The 20,461-nt window shown below is 40.4% G+C and overlaps 1 protein-coding gene and 1 long non-coding RNA gene across 8 annotated transcripts in view; one reads left to right on the top strand and one right to left on the bottom strand.

Moving 5' to 3' along the window:
* SKIP (Shal K[+] channel interacting protein) overlaps positions 1-20,461 on the bottom strand; it is a 163,364-nt gene that overhangs the window by 120,179 nt on the left and 22,724 nt on the right. The window lies entirely within an intron of this gene.
* LOC138928761 (uncharacterized) lies at positions 14,050-19,535 on the top strand. The gene is made up of 3 exons (XR_011445102.1): positions 14,050-14,186; positions 18,879-19,118; positions 19,169-19,535. It is a non-coding gene; the product is annotated as an uncharacterized lncRNA (long non-coding RNA).

Raw genomic sequence — 20,461 nt, 5'->3', positions numbered from 1 at the left:
GCAGAGTCTATTAATTAAGCCATCATTAATGCATTTAATGTTCTTGTCTAAACTCAAATTGCATTAAATAAATTTTGTTATCGATGTTTTTGCAAAAGCAGGACAATTACACAATATATTTTGTGATTTTAATGGTAAAGAATAAAACATTTGATTGCCTAGAGATCAAACCAATTATGTGTATGGCTAAGAGATACCTGATTTGTGGTATTAATTAATACATCAGGTCTTTATACAATTTATATAAATTGGTCCTTCGAGCCGGATATCACCAAAATACCTTTCAAGAAAGAAATTATTTTAAGGTATCGTATTGTGAAAGTATCAAATTTATATAAATTATTAGCAAATGTTGTTGCAATCAATTCTCAATAAAAACCTGCCAGATTTAAGGTCTCAAGTTGTTCACGCCAGAAAGGCGTTTAATTTCGGGAGCCAGTGTGATCCCGTACGCTCTCCTTTTCTCTCCCTCTTCCTCCGGACTTCCAGTCCAAAGAGCTTCCAATCCGCTCTCCCTAGCTTTAATTTCTTTGTATTGTGTTAGTACCAATTACTCCTTCTACTAATAAACATCGACGCACGTCGCGTAAAACCCCGTCAAGTCTCCGTGTTCTTATTTCGAGTGCATTTCAGCTTAAAGCCGCCCCCCTCCAACATTTGGTCCATCAGAGCCGGATTTTTCGTCGCATCTACCAGCAGCTCCGGTGGCTTTAAAACCGCGCAAGATAAGTTCAAATATATTATTGCTGCCGGTCATACAGTTAGGTTTTGCGAAGCTCAATTCCTCTTAATCTCTCTGTATGATTATTGTCTAAATCCAAGTCCGATTAATCCGACACTACGGCAGCATAAGAAGTTCCAATTCCAAATCCAAAATATTCGTTTTCTACATTTTTCAATATCTGTGCCGAAATCCAAATTGTGTGTGTGAATAAATGCAATAGCCACAGTGAGAATTTAATTCCAATAGTTCTCAATTCCTCTTCGTTAACTGTGTTCCCGCTAGCATTTATTTACATTTACATACATATTCAATACAGTCCACTCCACAAGACTACAATCGCTGTCAACATTGACATTTCCCCAAATCGAGAAATTATATCCAAATAATTTCTATACAAGATCTACGGGTTCCAAAATTCCGAAAGTGTTTGTTTAAATGCCTAAGCCACAGTGAAACTTTCAGTTCCGAATTGTTTTAAATTCCTTTACGTTCGCTGTGTTCCGCTTGCGTTTATTTACATTTATATATGTACATATGTACGTACATATATTTTCACTCCAGTCCAGTCTACACTACTGATCTCCGACTACTTCCGCAACATCTGAGTATACATAAAGATATCCACATATTTATAACAAACAAATTAAAACAAAAAGAAAAACTACAAATACAGTCCACTTCATTCCGAAACATACATATATTTACAACCAAATATATAAATATATAACCCAAAATATTTCAATTACTGTCCGGCAGCTACTACGACTATAAATTCATTTAAATATATGCACTGCAGCGCCAACTTCATTTGTATATTTAATTTATTTACTCTCCCTTGCTCTATCCTGAGCTTCACCTAATTAAATATACATATGTACATACATACATAATCGTCTGCAAGTCGACGGTCCAATATTTGGCAATTTTTTCCGCCTCTCCTTATCTCCGCTATTTTGCACTTGCATACGACAAGTGCACAAATAGACATACACACGTATTGGTTCCAAAATACAACACCGGTCAATCACATAAGTCCAGATCAATAAAATAATTTGTAAATTATTTTATATTAAAATTCCAACTAACGAATTAAGTTAGAAATCCAAGTGCGCTTCCGTATCCGCACTAGTGTGACCGTATTTTCGTAATTCCGTATTTAATTCAAATATTCTCGATTTAAATTCCATACGAGAAAAATACAATTTTCCACAAATAATTATATATAATAATTATTTCAAAAATAATTATTACGAGTCCGATTGGTTCCTAAATTCCCAATCAAACTTCGACACATAAATTTTAATACCTATTTATAGTAAAAATTATAAAGAAATATCCAGAATGGCTCCTTCAATTTTAGACAAATTTACTTTGATCTGTGACCGTCTAAGTCACTTCGAGTCCCGAGTCTGCAATCCAGCAGCGCCCACTCCATCCAAATACTCTTGCCAAATCCATCTCGACCAAGTCCGAGCGCTATGGGATAAGGTCGAGAAAGAGTACGAAGATTGTTCAGAGCTGATTTCAGTTGGGTTAGAGGGCGCGGAGGACACCTTGCCTACTCTTAAGGCAAAATACGACTACTCCTATTTTATTTACGAACGGTGTGCCGCCCAGCTCATGGAACAGATCGATACGATCTCCTCCAAATCGTCTCCAGTCCAACCTCCTGCGCCCCAAAATTCCTTTCCGTCTGGCTGTCGGCTTCCTCCGTGCGAAACGGAAGTTTTCTCGGGCGATTATCTTCGCTGGCCGACTTTCCGGGACCTTTTCACAGCGGTCTATATCGACAATCCTACGCTGACCCCTGTAGAAAAGTTGTTCTATTTAAATGCCAAGACTAGTGGTGAAGCTCATTCCATAGTTTCCAATTCGCCACTCACCAACGACGGTTTCCGCTCAGCATGGAAAAACCTATCTGAGCGTTTCGAAAATAAACGCGCGTTGGTAAACAGCCAACTGAAGAAATTGTTGAACATTCAGTCCATTGAACGGGAGTCCTCGGCAGCCTTGAAGGAGCTGCAAAATACAATTCAAAATTGCCTCACATCCCTAACTCTGTCCGGCCTTCCTACGGATAATTGGGATTGTCTATTGGTTTATTTGTGTTCCTCGAAGCTTCCAAAGCTAACGCTCTCCTTATGGGAGCAATCCCTACCAAATAAAACCGAAATTCCGACGTGGCTAGAATTAGATTCTTTCCTTACTGAGCGCCATAGAACTCTGGAATCTATAAATTCTATTCAACCTCCTACGATACGCCTCAGTCCGTCCAACCCGACAAAATCCATCGTGGCACCGCGAGTACTAAAATCCTTTAGTAAGCGGATTGTTCACTTATCCAAAAGATGCGATTTGTGTTCTGCAGAGAACCATCCAGTGCGTAAATGTCCACGCTTCCTCCAAATGACGATAGAAGATCGTACTTCATACATTGAGAAAAAACAGTTGTGCTTAAATTGCTTTGCAAGCGGTCATCCACTCCGTAATTGCACAAGCGCCCACAGCTGTCTTACTTGTCACGGTCGGCATCACACATTGTTGCATCCAAGCAACACTTCATCCAGTGTTCCGAATCCTCGTGATGACGCACCACAAATTCCTGCACCCATCCAAAGGATTTCCTCGTTCTCCACACGAGTGACCACTTCTGCCGATTCCTCCAATTACTGGGTTCCATACGACGATAGCAAGAGCAGACGTTCCCGAGGTATTTTATCCTACCAATGCCGAGTCTGCCAAGGGAACCATCCTCTTCGGAAATGCCACCGGTTTCTGCGCCTTAGCGCTGAGAAACGGCTCCAGGCAGTCATAGAAAAGAAGTACTGCGTCAACTGCCTGGCCCACCACCATTCCGGGGGATCGTGCCGTAGTAAAGACCGATGCCAGTCGTGTGGACAGGATCACCACACTCTTCTCCATGCCAACGAGTGCTCAGCGTTATCCTACGCTTTCCAGAGCTAATCCTTGCTGTTACTTTTGCTGCGTATCCTCGCAAGGGGGGGGAGAATGTTCACGCCAGAAAGGCGTTTAATTTCGGGAGCCAGTGTGATCCCGTACGCTCTCCTTTTCTCTCCCTCTTCCTCCGGACTTCCAGTCCAAAGAGCTTCCAATCCGCTCTCCCTAGCTTTAATTTCTTTGTATTGTGTTAGTACCAATTACTCCTTCTACTAATAAACATCGACGCACGTCGCGTAAAACCCCGTCAAGTCTCCGTGTTCTTATTTCGAGTGCATTTCAGCTTAAAGCCGCCCCCCTCCAACACAAGTAATACTTTTATATCCTCTGTGTTGATTGGTCTCTCACCCATTAATTGCCTTTAATTGAAGTCGTATCACAGCCCCCCAATTAATGTTGTTACCCTAGTTTTATAACCCATAACCGAGGGCTATAACTGACTATAATAAAAATAAGCCGCGTCTTGAAGGCACTCGCTCGGGCCTATCGCCCTCCCAAAACCAGAAATGTTGCAATCATAATTTTTGCTCTCACAGCGAAAATGCTTCATGCTGGGCCCAAAAGCTGATGACCTTTTGGCATTTTGCATTTCGAACCAAAAAAGACACACACTCGGCGAGGCAAATGCCCCCAAGCCAGTATAAATAAATTTATATCATTTTTTTGGGATTTCATTTTTTTGTTTTTCCACATTGAGCACAGCGGGTGGTCAAGACCGATTGGGAGGAGGAAGCCGCGCAGGTGGCTTCAGCGAGCTGGGCCTTAAACTTTAAGTCTCAAGTTAATGTTTTCAATGTTCCATAATTTTGTGTTTTTTGTCTTTATTTTATTTTTTTTATTTTCAGTTTGCCCGCCCGCTGACTGACAGCCAGGCCAGGCCAGGGCAAGCTTCATCTTCTATAATTTGTTATGCAAACAAATGGCGCTACAGTTAAGTCAAACAGCCATCTATAAATCCTCATCATGACCCCTTGAAAATGTTAAATCGTTAACCCTCATAATCAAAATTTGGCAGCTCAGCGAGCCGTTTGCATACTTATTGATTTCTTTTCGGGAAAATAAGGAGAAATAAAAGATGAAAAGGAAATAAATGGAGACTCATTATGTAAGGCCGAGAGAGTGGCGGCAGCGGAAGCGGGTGGCATCGGGCAACTGGCTGAAATGCAATAAATTCCCATTAAGCTGCTCACATAAAACGCCTGATTGCGTTCCGAGCTGCACTGAGTGAGCTGAAGCTGGGAACTGAAGCTGATTCCTGGGTATCTCGAATCTGGAGCTGAAAGCGCGCTGAAGCCAACATCCTGTTGACAGCGGCAGGCAGCAGTGGCGGCGGCGGCGGCGGCAGCTATCAATATTAAAAGCGCTTATTTGACAGAAATATGACAAATGCCTGACAGCCAAGGGCGTGGCACAGGTTGCCTGCTGCTCCAGCTTCTGCTGCCCTGATGCTGTCCTGCGAAAAGTGCCAAGTCATTAGTAACGAAGGCACGCCGAGGGGGTGACGAAGGCAGCAAGTGTCAGAAATGCTCTTTGGATTAGTCTGAAATTTGAATTGCGTGCCAGCGGCGAGGGGAGAGGGGCCCTGAGCCCTGAGTATTGAATTGCTTTGGGTCAGCAGCAGTCGAGCAAGTGTGAAATATTCTCCTGATTTTGCACATCCGTACCTCCTGCTGCTAGAACGTGTGAGTGCGGTGCCATTGACACGTGCAGCACTCACGCAATCCAGCCGAACTGCAGATACATGTGCACATAATGTATCTCCATCGACGACATACCCCTAAAATGAGCATCAAAAATGCATTCAACTGTCAAAAGCTGTGCGAAATCAATGGAGCGTACGTATGTACTTCTCTAAAATTCTAAATGGAAATGGTCGGGACTAGTGTAAACTGCAGTAGTAAGTGTAATTTTGTTAGGGGTTTTCTCTAAAGAAATTATATATCTTTTGGATTGTTACAAAACGTTAAACAGAAATCACTAGGGATTAGAAAACCCTAAAAGAGATGTCAAAAAATTGGTTACAACATTTTTATGTAATACTTTTAGACTCTTTTTCATGGACTTTAAAACTACCCCAAACTAGTTTAAATTAATTTTAATAATTAATTTCTTTCCTTATAGATTTCGATTATAAATTCCGCGTTAAACATTCGCACATTTTAAACACACAAATTAAACATCATACGCTTACTATCGCCGGGATCTTGTAATTTCCGTTTGTGTAATCAGTTTATGTGCCTTCTCATATTCTTTCTGTATAATTTTCACATTATTGGAAATATTATTTTTTAAATGCTCGTAAACTTGCAGCTTGGTGACAATTTTATAAATATTTTTATGGCGTTTCATAAAATTTTATATGCAACGTATTCGCATCGCATGTCCCCCCCACTTTCCCTGCCATTCCTCTATCAATTTGTCGTCGCTGCAGTTTATGAATTCCGCTTGTCCGTACTTGCCACTATATGCACACTATATGCAATTTTTGCTATTTTTTTATTTTGCGTATTTTTAACGCAAAATGACAGAGACAGACAAGGATGCATGTATGCAACGCTGTCATCAGTTGCAACAATTACTTAAATGCAGGCATAATTTGTGTACAGCAGACACTGATGTGCAAAGGATTGGCAGGCAGCAGGGCAAGGGCATCCGGGTATCCAGACATCCAGGGAAAACGGTCAAAAGTTGGCAAGACAATTTACTCGTCCACTGGTCTGAATATTTTTCACAATTTTATGATTATTACTATGGCTTCGACTATAATTACAATGATTATTATTTTGATGTGTGTGCTCTTGCCAAATGGGGAGAGACTTACTTGGTAAACATCCATTTAACTTGAATTTAAGTTTATTTTTTAAACCATTTTCAGCCATTGTTCCACAGCATACCTTCTCTCGCACTTGTTCGCTTTAGTGAAACCCTTTTGGCCGCAGGTCTAATTGTTATTATGCCAATACCATTTACACAAATGAATTGTTGGTGTGATAAAATAATTGCATTAATTTCTTTAATTTTTATTCTTTTTTTTTCTGTCATTAACTCTGCGGCAATCGCTTTTTTGTATCAATTTTAACCAATAATAATGCATTTTTAATATTCCTTTTGCCTTCCTGCCAAAGTCTCAATTACATTTTATAAAAATAAAAATTAAAACGATGTGAACAAATCGGAATAATATTTCATATTTAAATCTGATGGCATTAATTGGTCTTTGGGTTTTTCGGGAAACGCTGTCCCATAAATATTAATTTGGCATTCAATTTTCATTGATTAATTTCCAATTTAGCATTTTGTCAATGTGCCACAGCGTCTTCCTCTCATACATAATTTCCATCGGTCGGTCGCACGTCTTTTATCAATTTTCGTAACCCCAAGATGTCACATAAATCACAAGAAATTTTTCTGCCCCAGCGGAAGGCAAATAAACCTCACTTTTTCCGCTGTCCTCCTTTTATTTTTTGCCATTTTGGCTTTGATTGAACCAAGCCGAACCGCAGCAAGGCAAACGTACAATGGCAATTAACCCATAAAAATGAAAATGCCCACATTTACGAGGGTCTCTGTCGTCTCCTCCCTCGGGCAGTCAGTCCATCAGTCAGTCAAATTAATTGAAATTCAAAGCTCTGGCTTTGACTATGGCTGCGGCTATGGTAGGCTATGGCTATGGCTTTGATTTGCCATCATTTTTATGGGTCTTGTCGGGTCTGAGTTTTCTGTTTAATTCGACTTCTTCGAGTTCATCATCATGGCTGAGGCTGAGACTTGTGTGTGTGGCTGTGTGTCTTTCCAATGAATAATAAAGTAGACTACTTGGAGTACGCCAACAGAGACTGACTGCAGATATAAATCAGTTCCCGGGAAGCGACAAAATTTACATTCCGATTTGCCAAGCGATCCCTGCTCTCTTATTGAGATTTCATCGCTGCCTTTGTGTCAGCGGCGTGCGGCGCATGCGTTGCCGATCCGATGCTCGAATAAAGTGAATTTATGGCAGCGGTTAACACAAACGGCATTGTATCAATAATAATAATAATAAAGCCGGGTATAAAACACACAAAAAGTAAATCGTTATCGTTTGTAAATCGGTTCGTGGCTTGTCCGCTCGCTCGCCACAATTCGTAAGCGTTTAAATGTCTTTAAGTGGGCCTTGATTAATGACTTCCAAGTGCGTTTCCTCGATCGCCTCACGCACTCACCGCGGGAGATTGGCAGTATGGGCCGAAAAGCCCCGACAGCACAAGAGAGGGTTACGATGGGGGGCACAGGCAATCTGGCAGATACAATTGAAAATACAAGCTGCGATAGGCGTGACTATATGATAACAAAAGGGAGGGCTGGAATTGGCCTTGACTAAAGGTATGTCTATATATACATATATATATCGATCATGGACCATCATCATCATCATCATCATGATCGGGGCTATTTGTAATGTTTAGGAAACTTTTAAAAATTATAACCACCTCATGATCCAAGCAATTTATTAGCTTTGGGCTGCTTTCATCGTCGAGTTTGGCTTAAACAAACTTCAACTTTAAACTTCTCAACGTTTGAATTTTTGTATGCGGGTTAATAACTTACTTCTATTTACTACTAATTAATCATTTTAAGCATTAAGCCTGGCCTTTCTGATTATTAATGATTAATCTTTAGGCTTAATCAGGAAAAAGTTTTGCGATATTGGTTTGATTTTAAGCATAAATATTATACAAGAAACATAGCCTGAACAACTGCCTTGAATTTATGCCTAAATCTTTAAATAACATATCAAGATCTTGCTTCCATCTGATTATAATCTCTGAACCTTTTAACAGTTTATCTCTCTTGTGAGCCAAAATCCTGTCAAATCTCTTCACTCAAATCACATCCAAATCAGTGTCAAACCACATTACCCTAAAAACCCATCAAGCGAAACCACAACTAGCTCAAATTTCAGGGGGAAGAACCCATGGAAAAGAATTGAAATTTCATCATTTTGATTAGCCTAGCATCTCTTGTCTCGTCTTCTCTCTTTCCAGACAGATGCCCCATAAAACTGAGTCGCCACAGACCATTAATGAAAATTACGATAGGATATATACGATGAATTGTTTCAAGGAACAGCACGAAATTTTCCAACCGACTGACTGCCTTTGCTTCGGATCAGATAAAAACTTGAGAATGTCATGTCAAAATGTGGCGCTGGCCTTTAAGCCACATTTATACCGAATACCCTTATACCTTATACCCTATTCCTTGTATATATATTTATAAAAATGTGCAGATATGACAGAGCGGCGATCGGAGGACCAAGGCAGGTACGAGGTAGTTCTGTATGTATCCAATGCCCACGCGACCCTCGGTCAGGTTATTCCTCATAGCCTGTAAACTGATCTGCTGCCGCCAGGAACAATACGAAACAGAGAAGAAAAAAACCCAAGAGGATGACAACAATTCGGTTGAAATGAAAAATTGAAAAAGGAAAGTGAACCGAAGGAAGCCGCGGAGGTGGAGTTGTCATTTGACAACGTCGCACAATTACACAACTAAAATGAACAATATTAAACGAAATTATACTCGAAGCGGAGACAGAGAGGAACGAAAAGAGAGAGAGGGACACAGCAACAAAGACCCATCGGCGGCATAAAACAAAAGGGCCCGGAGGCAGAGAATAAAGGGCAGAAGGCATCGGAGGGCAGCTGCCCCTTGGCCAAAGCCAGTTTTGTGTATCATTTTTCATGACAGCCAGGCACAAATATACCCACATACGTATTGTCTGTATGTGAACCGATGATATGTCCTGCCGTTTGACAGTTGCATTGTTCTCTCAGCCACTTGAGAGTGCAATTGCAGCCGCCTAATTAGTGCTCACATTAGCCACTACTCAACTAATTTAGACGCTGCCGTTGCCGTCCCCTCTCCAGGGATCCGAAAAGAAATATGATAATTTAGTGCCGGCCACCCGCAAAAATGTAAACTCACCACAGTCTGCCTCAGTCGTCAGACACTCACAAATCATTTATTTCGGTTGGGTCCAGGGCCCAAGTTGCAAGTTCATATTGCTGCAAACGACTTCATCATTTTACGATTATTTCTAGCAATTCCATTGCAGCCATCCTCCACTCCAACCACACGATGCCACACACTCCTTTCATCGCATCTCCCTGGAAAATGTGGCGAAAATTTACGATGCCTGTGACACAGTTAACTCATGCTCGACACCAAAACATATATCAAATGTGTGGCACGACTTGGAATGCCGCAGGATCGGAGGAGGAGGGTTACCTGCTTTAACCAGAACTCCAGTCAGACAGACAGAGAGACGGGGAACCGAGCAAGCAAACCCCACCAAACAATAACGTGAAATATGTGCGGCGTTTTGCAATTCATACGCAAAAATGGATGAGGCACCAGCAGCAGCAGCAGCAGCAACAGCAACAGCGGCAGCAGCCACATCAAGCGGCCCATTTGAAAAGTTCGACCTGCCATTGGACGGTCCACAGTAGCCACCACCACCGCATATGCAACCAAAAGCGACAGGCGGGGGAACACAATAACACATTGTCTGAAGGAAACCAGAAAAAAAAGTGCCAGACGCGGAGACTGGAGAGATACAGTGCGTGCCGCTACCATAAGGGGAATGAGAAGCTCACAAAATAAACTCCTTGTGTTGTAATCTAAGCAAAAATAGGAACCTTATTATGAAGCTTATTTATTGAAAAGTTGGACAAAAAAAGTGATTATTTTCAATTATCCAGAAGTTAGCAAAATAACCTAGGGTTAAACTGGTTGTTAGTATATTAAAACAATTTTTTCTAAAATTAACCAGAGGTTACCTTACTAACCTAAGGTAAGCAGTTGTCTTCTATTTATAGTTTTGATGAGTTAGAAATAAATTAGAGTAAATTAGCTAACCAGAGGCTTAACGGGTTAAGTAAAAGTACAAAACTGGTTAACTTCTCTTCTCTATTGTCTCCTTTATAGACGCTTCAGAAACGTTTTTACACTGAAAAGACGCACTGTCCCGGAGAGATCACACCCTGGCCAGACCTCAAACATGCTGTTGGCTTGCATTTAATCTTCCAATTGAGTGCGTACCCCTGTGCTGACATAGATAAACTGGCATGTCCAGGACCCAGACACATCCCAGTGTCCTTTGCCCTCTCTCTTTTTTTATGTATATCCTGTAGTGAAGGAAGGCAAGTCCCTGCCAATTCCCCTTCCTCTTTTTTCTCCGTCCCGACGCATTGTCAACATTTTTGCCTTTAAAAAACAATTAATCTTTATTAGTCGATGACTCAAAAGCCAATTAAAAGTCTCGCACAACGTTTGCCTCAATCACGCCCATTTTGCCTGTATAATTAATCATTTTTTTCGACAGAAAGAAGGAGAGTGGGGGGAGGGGCGAGTGAGAGTGCAAAGCCAAATAAAAAAAGAGAAATTGTGCAATATCCGTAAAATGCGCAAAACTTGCCATCAATATGCTACGCTCGGATACGTCCATCAAAAATGCACTGAAGCGTAGATCCTTTCCTGTTCTTGCCGCTGCTGTTGGCAAAAGGATTCGTTCCGGATTTATTGGCAGCCTGACTTTGGCCCTGACTTTTTGTGTACTTTTTATTTTTTTAGTGATTTTTTTTTTCTTTGTGTGTATTTTTCTTTTAGGACTCGTGCTGTAAATTGACTTTATGTTGTTGGCTGTGCATAGAAATTGCTTTTTGGGGTTTTGCGCACTGATTTCTTTCATTCCCTTTTTTCGGGTATTATTATTTTTGAAGGGTACTGTGGGGGTGAGGACAACAAAAAAAAAGTCCAAGTGTTTTGGAGGCCAAAGTTTTGCATGGTTAGTTTCTAGACAAAAGACCCAAATAAATTAAATATCCCAAACAAGAGGAAAAACTCCAGCTCAGGGTCAAATTAATCCACGGACAAATCAGGAGGCCTAAAAAGGACTTTACGCTTTCGCCGGCCACACTTGAAGGGCATTAGCCGGGAGAAAAAGAAATAAATTATTTAGCAACCCCCAGCACGAGTCTTCGTTTCGGTTTTCGGGGTGTGCAAATAAGACAATGCGTGGAAAATTTCAATCCCTAAATGCTGTTAAACACAAAATAAATGAACTTCCTGGCTGGGAGGGGTGCTGATGGTGTAAAGGATTTGTGCGACAAGTATTGATGACTGGACAGCTGGATGGAATAGAGAGAGCAACGAACGGAAAGCGTGCCTGGAACAATATTGAAAATCAAATCACATACTGCATACGGGAGGGTAGACCGGCATCGCCTTCCCTAATAATTCCGCCTAATGAAAACATGTTTCCAACATCAACGCTCCGCTCTCTCGGTGGTTGATTCCGGCCACTGAATTTTTCCCTCGAATTTCCCGTACAATTGCCATTGTTATGGATTGTTTATTTACAGATTTTGCTAGAGTGAAAATTAGCATCAGCTCGAGAAATCAAATTTCATCAGGCGAACAACAATATTTACACAAATACTTTATAGTTTGAACCAACAACATTTCGATATTGTCAACACTTGGCGCCCCTTTATGGGTATTTGGATTATGGGCTTGTTGATTTAGGACTTTTGTGGCCAAATAACATTTTTGATTTCAGGGGGTGTGCCGGCTCTTAATTGGCCCAAACTCACACATGGCTCACCCAGAATGAAACTCGGTTAGTAATTCAGTTCAACAAAAATCAAAAATGTATGCATTTATTTATCCAGGAAAAAAGAAATAGAAAATGCTATAAAAGTTGGCCAGGCTCGATGAAAATTTAAATACTATATACAGCGAATTAGGTCAGCTGGACATGTGTAAAAAGCTTGTTGCAACTATGCTACAACAATAATACAATACAGACATGCTAAAAATGTTTTTAATGGCAAAAACGAAACCGAAACATGACCAGAACATACTGAACACACAGAGAACACGCCTTGACCATTGGTCAGAGGCAGCAGCCGGCAAAAGTAAAAAGGAAAACCCACACACAATAAAAAGGGAAAAAAAAAATGAAGCCGAAAACCAGCGCCAAGTGCAACTGCAGCCAAAGCCACAAGACAATGCAACAGCCGCAGCAGCAGGCAGACATCTGAACCATCTGAACCAGTTGGCCAAAAGCCCAGGGAGTGAGGAGTGTGCAGCCTGGAGGACCTCCTCCGTGTCTCCATTCTTGGTCTGTTGCTGGTCTTCTGGCCCATTTGGCTTTGGGTCGTGCCTGGGCCATGGTTTGATTCATATTTGGACAGCAGTTTCCATTTCACGGCACTGCTATTTTCCCCTACCCAGGATCAGTTCTGCATAGTATTAAGTTCTCCGCAGTTGGGGCATATCGAATTTCATATAATAGTTGTTAAAAAAAGAAAACTAGAAAGTGTATTTCAAATTATTAGGATAATCCATTTAATTTTCAATGCTTTTACAAACGATTATCTCTGAAAAGTTAATTAATAAACGACTAAATATTTATATTAGGCCAAAATCAAATTAGTTTCACAAATTCGAAAGTTAAAACCAAAATATGAATATAAAATATAATTAATTCAAATATTCGTGAATGGTTAGCTTAGGCTTCACTGGCTTGCTTAAATTTATAGCTGGATTACTCAAGAGACCATTTATAAACAAATATACAGGGAAATGGAACTAGAGAATTAACTTAATGATGATCCTATAATTCCAAATTAATTTTCTTTTAAGAAACAAAGACAGTTTTTAAGATCTAGCTGAGTTCTTCTATTTTTAGCCACGTTTATACTATCCCCAAGACAAACACTAAAATCTAAATTAAACTTTTATTCCATCAACTTCCTCCAACTGTGGCAGTTCCTGGTAGTGAAAGTGTATCCCCCAAAACGACTAATCCCAGGCGACTCTCTTCGCAGTGTTATGGTTTCTATGTGCTATTTGTTGTATTCCTTCATTTTCTGTTTTTCAGAGCAGGCTCAACCTCCGCCCTAAAGGCTGAAATAAAAAATACAAAAAAAAAAAGAAAACCCAGTGTGCACCAGCAGCCAGCAAAGTTTGTTCAACTTTTTTGCATGTTTATATTTGCTGTAAGCATTATTTTCTCTCCTTTTTTTTTTTTTTTTTGATGCACACACAAAAAACCAGTTGCATGAAAGGGGTAACAACAACAGCAACGCCGGCGACGTCGGCAATAGAAACCAAATAGTGGAATTTCTCTATTTCAGTGCAAAGTGCATTGAGGCATGCAGCTGAAATTTTGAGTGGCAAAAGGGATGACGATGCTGGTGAAATGCAAAATGCATAATACATAGCGCCGGGGAATCCGACAACAGCAACCCTTCCTATATAACTCTCTCTCTCTCTATATATATATATATATATATTTATTTTTTTTTTATGCCGCTCAACTGCAAAATTGTGTCAAAATCGGATGCTGCCAGCGGCCGGGGCCCGCATCAACTTTAAAATGTACACAAAAGGCCGGCTGTGTTCAAAATTTATGAACCTGGCTGGGCAATTTTCTAACGTACCTGGCAATTTAACGGTAAAGTGTAAATTTCATTTAATTTGACAGCCGCAGATTGAAACCTCGAGCGGTTAATAAAGTTGCACCGGCCACAGCATCGGTGGCAAGTGCAGTTGCAGCATCAGCAGCAAAAACTAATTAGTCCACACTGAGCCCCGCAGTAGATCAACAACAAACTCACCTAAAAAGAGACGAGAAGAGAAAAGAATCATGAAGGCAAAGATGATTTAATAAGCAATTAAATTATTCTAATAAATGTAAGCCAGCGGGCCGGAGAGCAAAGCAGCTGGGCGTTTCACGGAGGAGGGCCACAAGAAATTGCACATAAAATTGCAATTTTCGAGCAAATTCATAACACAAAAAAAGTAAAGAAAAAAATTATACAAAATTAGGCCGCAGGCAGGGGAGAGCGAGGAGAAACGAGATAGGACGACAACAGAAAGATGGATAGATACAGTTTCCCACAAAGTTAACGACCAAGTTGTAAAAATCTCCGACTTGTTTTAATAACAGCCTGGAATAATCTGGCTTAATTACACAGTTTAAAGTTTGGTTTCACTTTACAACAAATTGAATAAGAGTCAATTTTGGGTATCATACTGAAAGCTATTTTCCCATCTCAGCTTTAAGCATCCATCGCCTTGGCTACGAAACTAGGCTTAACGCACTGCTGCCAGAGCTGGAATCAACAGCTGCCAAACAGTCCGCCGTCATCAGCTGAGAGTTGAGATGGCAACAACTCAAGTGGCATCCATCCAGCGGTGGCAGCTCCCAGCAGTCCAACTAATGCCATCAAGCCTGATGCATATAGTGATTAGAGTGGACGTTACTGTTGAAGCAGCACTGGGCTTCCTCATCCTCTTCCTTTTCCTCCGTTGAAGGTGGTGGCTGCTGCTGCTGCTGCTGCTGCTGCATCGTCATCATCATCTGGCTGCACTTGAAGCCGATGTTGCTGCTGTGCAGGAGATGTTGCTGCTGCTGTTGCTGTTGCTCTTGCCACTGCTGCTACTGATGATGACGATAAGTGCAATTGCAGCGTAATAGAAAAGTTGCCACGATGTGTGTGTGTGTGTTTGTGTGTGTTTGTGAGTTACTGATGATAATGATAGATAAGTGTGCGCCAAGTGCACTACGTAACTTACTCTAACTTCAAAAGCTATCAGCAGTTAAATCGAAAAGCAGTAAGCCAAGCTCAGCGGAGCCAGCGGGCAAGAACTGTAAATGCTGCACAGCTTAATGACAAGAGCGCCAACTAAGTTGCACTGGCAGCAGCTGGGAATGGGATCTGGGAGAGGTTACTCCCTGCTAGAGTTACACCCAAAAAATAATTTTAACGATTTTTTTGGACTTTGAATATTATGTATAATTAGAAACAGATGTTGGCAGGCTATCTGTTGCCATCCCTATAATATTTATATTATTTTCTTATAATTCCCAAGTGCTTATTCTGAAACTTCCTACTTTTTTTCTTAGCTCAAATAGTGATATCATTTTCTATTTTCACTTTTTGCATTTACTATTTGCTTTACGCCAAATTAAAGACAGTTACATGTTGCTGCTTTTTATCAATACTGCTTTTATAATTCCCAAGTGCTTATTCTGAAATAGCCTTATTTTATTGTCCCATAATAACCGATTTTTAATTTTCATATATTTTTGCCTTACAAATTCCTACTTCCCCAGATTTTTTTGTAATATTAAAATAATTTTCTGTTTTGGTTATTAATTTTTCTGCGTGCAACTCCTTATGCTGCTCCTTCTGCTGGCACAGCCGCTGCTCCTGCATCATTAGCAATTGTGGGCAGGCCAAGGCGTGGGGCATGGGAAATATTTGCTATAAATGCATGCAACATTAAGTAGAACGCATTTTTTTTCAGCAGCCAGGGAGCAGCAGCAGCAGCAGCATCTGCAACCTGATGACGCCACACGCCACTTCACTTGGCTGCCTCGCGTCGCCTTTGCTGCCACTTCGCGTTGCTGTTGCAGTTGCTATTCCTGTTGCTGTTGTTATTGTTGCTGCTGCTGTTGTGCTTTTTCACAGCTCAACGCTTGCGCACATTTGGGGAGCCTGAGAAAAGGGTTCGTCTTTGGCTTTCCTGTGCGCCTTGCGCCGTTTGCTTTATTTCTTTCCGAGAATCTTGACGGCTATTAAGGAACAAATAGCAACAACAGCAGCAAAAACAAAGCATAGCTGCTGCCTGGTAGAAGAAAAAAGAAAGACGCACAAAAAAAGCTGTAAAATAAAATTATTATTTTCTTTTCGTGCTCATAATTCCTGCTGCCGCTTCTCTGGCCTCAATTAGTAAAAGACTTTTCCCTATTACGCTTTTAGCCTTGGCTTTAGCCTTTTCCGTTTACAGTAGTTCGCCCGTTCCTGGCAGTAAATTAAGTTACGGCTTTATGTTGCATATTAGCAGCAAGGAGGAGGCTCAAAGCTAAATGGAAAAGATGGCTAGAGAACAGGGTCAAATGTATTCTGGGCGGGGCAGCATTAAATACTTAATATTATTGCCTATTTTAATTAATTTCTGAATAGTTTGCACGCTCTTCAAAATTGAATTAAAAAAACTCTCCCAATCTCTAAACCTTTTTGCCCCTTTTGGCACTCAAATGTTTTATTCGCTCTTAACAATCAGTTAATTTTATTGTGGACCATGATTCATGTCTTGCATATTCAGCTTTTATGACTTGGCTGGGACCATTGAGATCAACGCCCACTGCCAAGGACTTGGATTCGTAGCCTTTCGCTGCCTTTACTCTTTATTTTGGCGTATTATTTATTGACAATTTATTTTATTTAGCTCAGCATATCAACCGCTGAGCATTTGCGGCCATTTAGTTGCGATAAAAACAAAATTTATGCAGCTAAATCTCGTTTTTAGCACACAGAAAAAATAAAGTGCAGGCAGCAGACAGAGAGAGAGAGCGACGAGTAAATAAGGAAAAAATTCTATTTTCTCAGGCAATAAAAATGTCAACGGCGTGGCCGCAGACCAAATGGCAATTGCAGCTCGTTCCTCCTTGGCTCCCCTAAAGTGATTTATGCATTTCGCATGCAAAACGCTAATCAGTGGACTGGACCCAAGTCGTAGCCCACTTCGGGTCCTACTCGAGAAATCCAATAAAAGAAAGGCGTTCGTTTAGAGCTTGGCAGGCAGCAGCAGCATCCACCATAAAGGCCTGAAATGCGAAACTCAAATAGCATTTAGCCAAAGATGACTAATGTTGCCCCGGACGATGTCCAACTGGTCAAGTGGCTTCGGGTTCAGCGCATTAATATTTTTTTGTTGCATACGAAAATGTGTCGAGATTGATGGAAATTCACAAACTGAAAGGACTCTCTCTCTCTCTCTTGGCATATCGATACCTTTTTTTAACCCCAACTGCAGGGGTTGCTGAATGGCCAAAACTTGATGAAATACGGGCATATGCCAAGCATAATTACGACGAAAAAATATTGTAATTTTGTAACTTTTGTAAAGTGCTTCAATAAGTAATGAGCACACGGCTTAAGTGAGGTAGGGGAAATATGAAAATGTTGCGCAGTTGAAGTGAGCTCAACGTTTTGGCCTGATTTTGGGCAAGGCAAGGCCATTTGGCGGAAGTCGGGCAATTTTCATTAATTAATCATGCAACATTCAGATTCAAACTTTCCTTGCCATTAATAACTGGATTACCAAGAGGAAAACAGGTATATTGAATATCAGATACTTTATGATTAAAACATATAAAAGAGATTTCTTGTCATGGAAGGAAATGTAATATATATTTAGAAAATACATCAACGTTTCAGAAAAATGCAAATATAATTAAAAAGCTCAAGCCTTTGATTTTAGCACATCTAAAATTCTATTGCTTCAATTATTATGCCTCACCAACTCGTATGCAAATGGCAGTGTCCGTCTGTTTGGTAATTGATAATAACCAAAATATGAATTATATCCTCTGTCATTAAGACAGCATCTCTGACATGAAAAGACAACCGCAATTTCCAATTATATATTCGATTGGTTGTGTGTGAATTTGCTAGCAATAATGCAGAATGCTTTGGTTTTAAATACGCATAAATTCACAAAAACATTCCAGCATCAGAGATTCGGCCTAATAGGCTTCCTTTCACCTTAACCGTATATTCGCCAAATGCAATTAAAATAAGGAGGGACTGCTACATTCCAGTCGAAGGCTCCAGGAGTCCAGACAGCTCGGAATCACTTGCTAATCAAAGTCAAAGTGTCCTGTGTGTGTGTGTTCGATCTGTGTATATCAGACGATTTGCTGCCCTGCACTTGACCATAAAATTAATTAACTAAAATATGCCAGGGCAGGGAGAGAGGGACAGGGTCGGGCATAATGCGAGTAACAAGTGCAGTGGCAAATTTAATACCCAATTCTCTACAACCTCGATTCGGGTTGGCCTAACAAAGCGATCAAAAACCGAGAAATACGAGTGGCCAGCCCACAGACGGCACACAACATTGACAGCAACAACTGCGACAAAATGTCACTTGGCCGGCAATTCACAGGAACTATAAGAGTCCATACAGTGCGTAACAAAAGGGTATATACAAGGCTAAGATTAATTTTTAAGAAAAGTATTTTTTGAAACAAAACAAAACTATAGGTTTCATGTCTTGCTAAATGTATTAATTTGTATAAATACATTTAAATTATTTTGTAAAATATTTTGTAATATGTAAAATATATTTACAGGACGCACTGTACCACCGTTTATGTCACAAAAGAGCGACAGAGAAAGAGGCTTACTTATTGCGCATAGCCCAAAATGTTCATGTCCTGATGCCACAATTAACTAAAAGCGCGCATCAAATTACAAACAAACGAACGACAACTGCCAGCCAGCAGCAGCAGCAGCAACAACAAGGATAACTAGCACAACAACAACAACTACAAGGAGTGACAAGGACATGAAGCGGAAGCAACAACTGTTGTGTATGTGTGGGTATTATTGTTATTTCAGTTGAAACTCGAATTGCTTGTAGATTTGTTGGCAACAGCTGTGCATTTGGCCAAGCAATTTCTGTCCGCTCCTTCGGCTCCGCACATCTGCAATTTATGTATCCTTTGGCTTACAAGGATAGAGAATGTCTGGTATATGGTCAAGTATCCCCACAGCAACACATTGTCTTCGGGACGGGACGGGCCGGGCCGGGCCAGAACTACGCCCCTCATTGTAAGCTACTTAAGATTTTGCACAGATTATGCCTCTCATATATGCATGCTAAAGTAGCCGCGCAAATTGAGTGTGAGTTTTCCAGAGATAATCTTTACAAGCAATTTAAAGCTGGACAAGTGCTAATATAACAACAAAAGCTAAAAGATAGTGAAAGAGTTACACGAAAAGAAACTACTCTTGGCTATAAGCTAAGTGAACAAAAAAATATATAGAAAATATCTGAGAATGCTGAAGTTATTAAAGTATAACTTTCTTTGATTTAAAATTCTTTCTTTAAAAAAGTTAATTTTTTTTTAATGAAACAAGTCAAGTTATATATATTTTCTTCCTGTGTTGAAAGCCAGAAGTCGAGGCCATATCACGTGCGATCAACTAATTAAAGCAACAAAACCGTCTAAACAGGAAGCCTCCCATTAGCCCCAGAGAACAAAAGCCACTGGCAGGCAGCCCAGAGAGGAGGAAAAAAGAAGGAAAAACCTGGAAAAAGTTGCACTTGACTGATTACCTTTGCCTCAATGTTGGTCGTTTGTTGGGTTCTCGTTTTCCTTCTTGCAACATTAATGAGCAGGAAGCATTTTCCTGCACAATATACCGAGATTCAATTATGAATGAGTTTTAAATTACAGTTATAGGGCACAGTTCAGGTCATAAATGCCGGGTCTGGAATTCCATTTGGCGGTGTGTCAAAGCCAAAGGGGTTTCCCCTTCATTTCATAATAATAATAAGGCCAATTTTATATTATTTATTATAATCTAATGTATCTTAGACATTAAGGCCTGAATTTAAAGACTCGTTTTTTAAGAATTTTAAGAACTTTAATTTGTATGTTAAAGATTTTTCTAGGTTAGATTTTATCTTCTGATTAGTGTACTTATAACACTAACAACTTTCCAAAAATCTCCAGCAATGATTTTAGCCGAGAAAGCCAATCTTCCAGAAAGGCAGAGAAAAGGGCGTGATTCCAAATGGGCAACCAGAAGAGCAAGCTCGAGGGAGACAAAGAGCCGTAAACGAGGGTAGGAAAATCTCCACCCATCCGACTGAAGGAGACACAGCTCAAGTTAGCTGAACTAAACCGAGCTGAAATGACTCAGTGAC

This window comes from Drosophila kikkawai, chromosome 3R (assembly GCF_030179895.1).
Source record: "Drosophila kikkawai strain 14028-0561.14 chromosome 3R, DkikHiC1v2, whole genome shotgun sequence".
Classification (NCBI taxonomy): Eukaryota; Metazoa; Arthropoda; class Insecta; order Diptera; family Drosophilidae; genus Drosophila; species Drosophila kikkawai.
The sequence above is the reverse complement of the archived record's forward strand: the minus strand, read 5'-3'. Positions and strand labels throughout refer to the sequence as shown.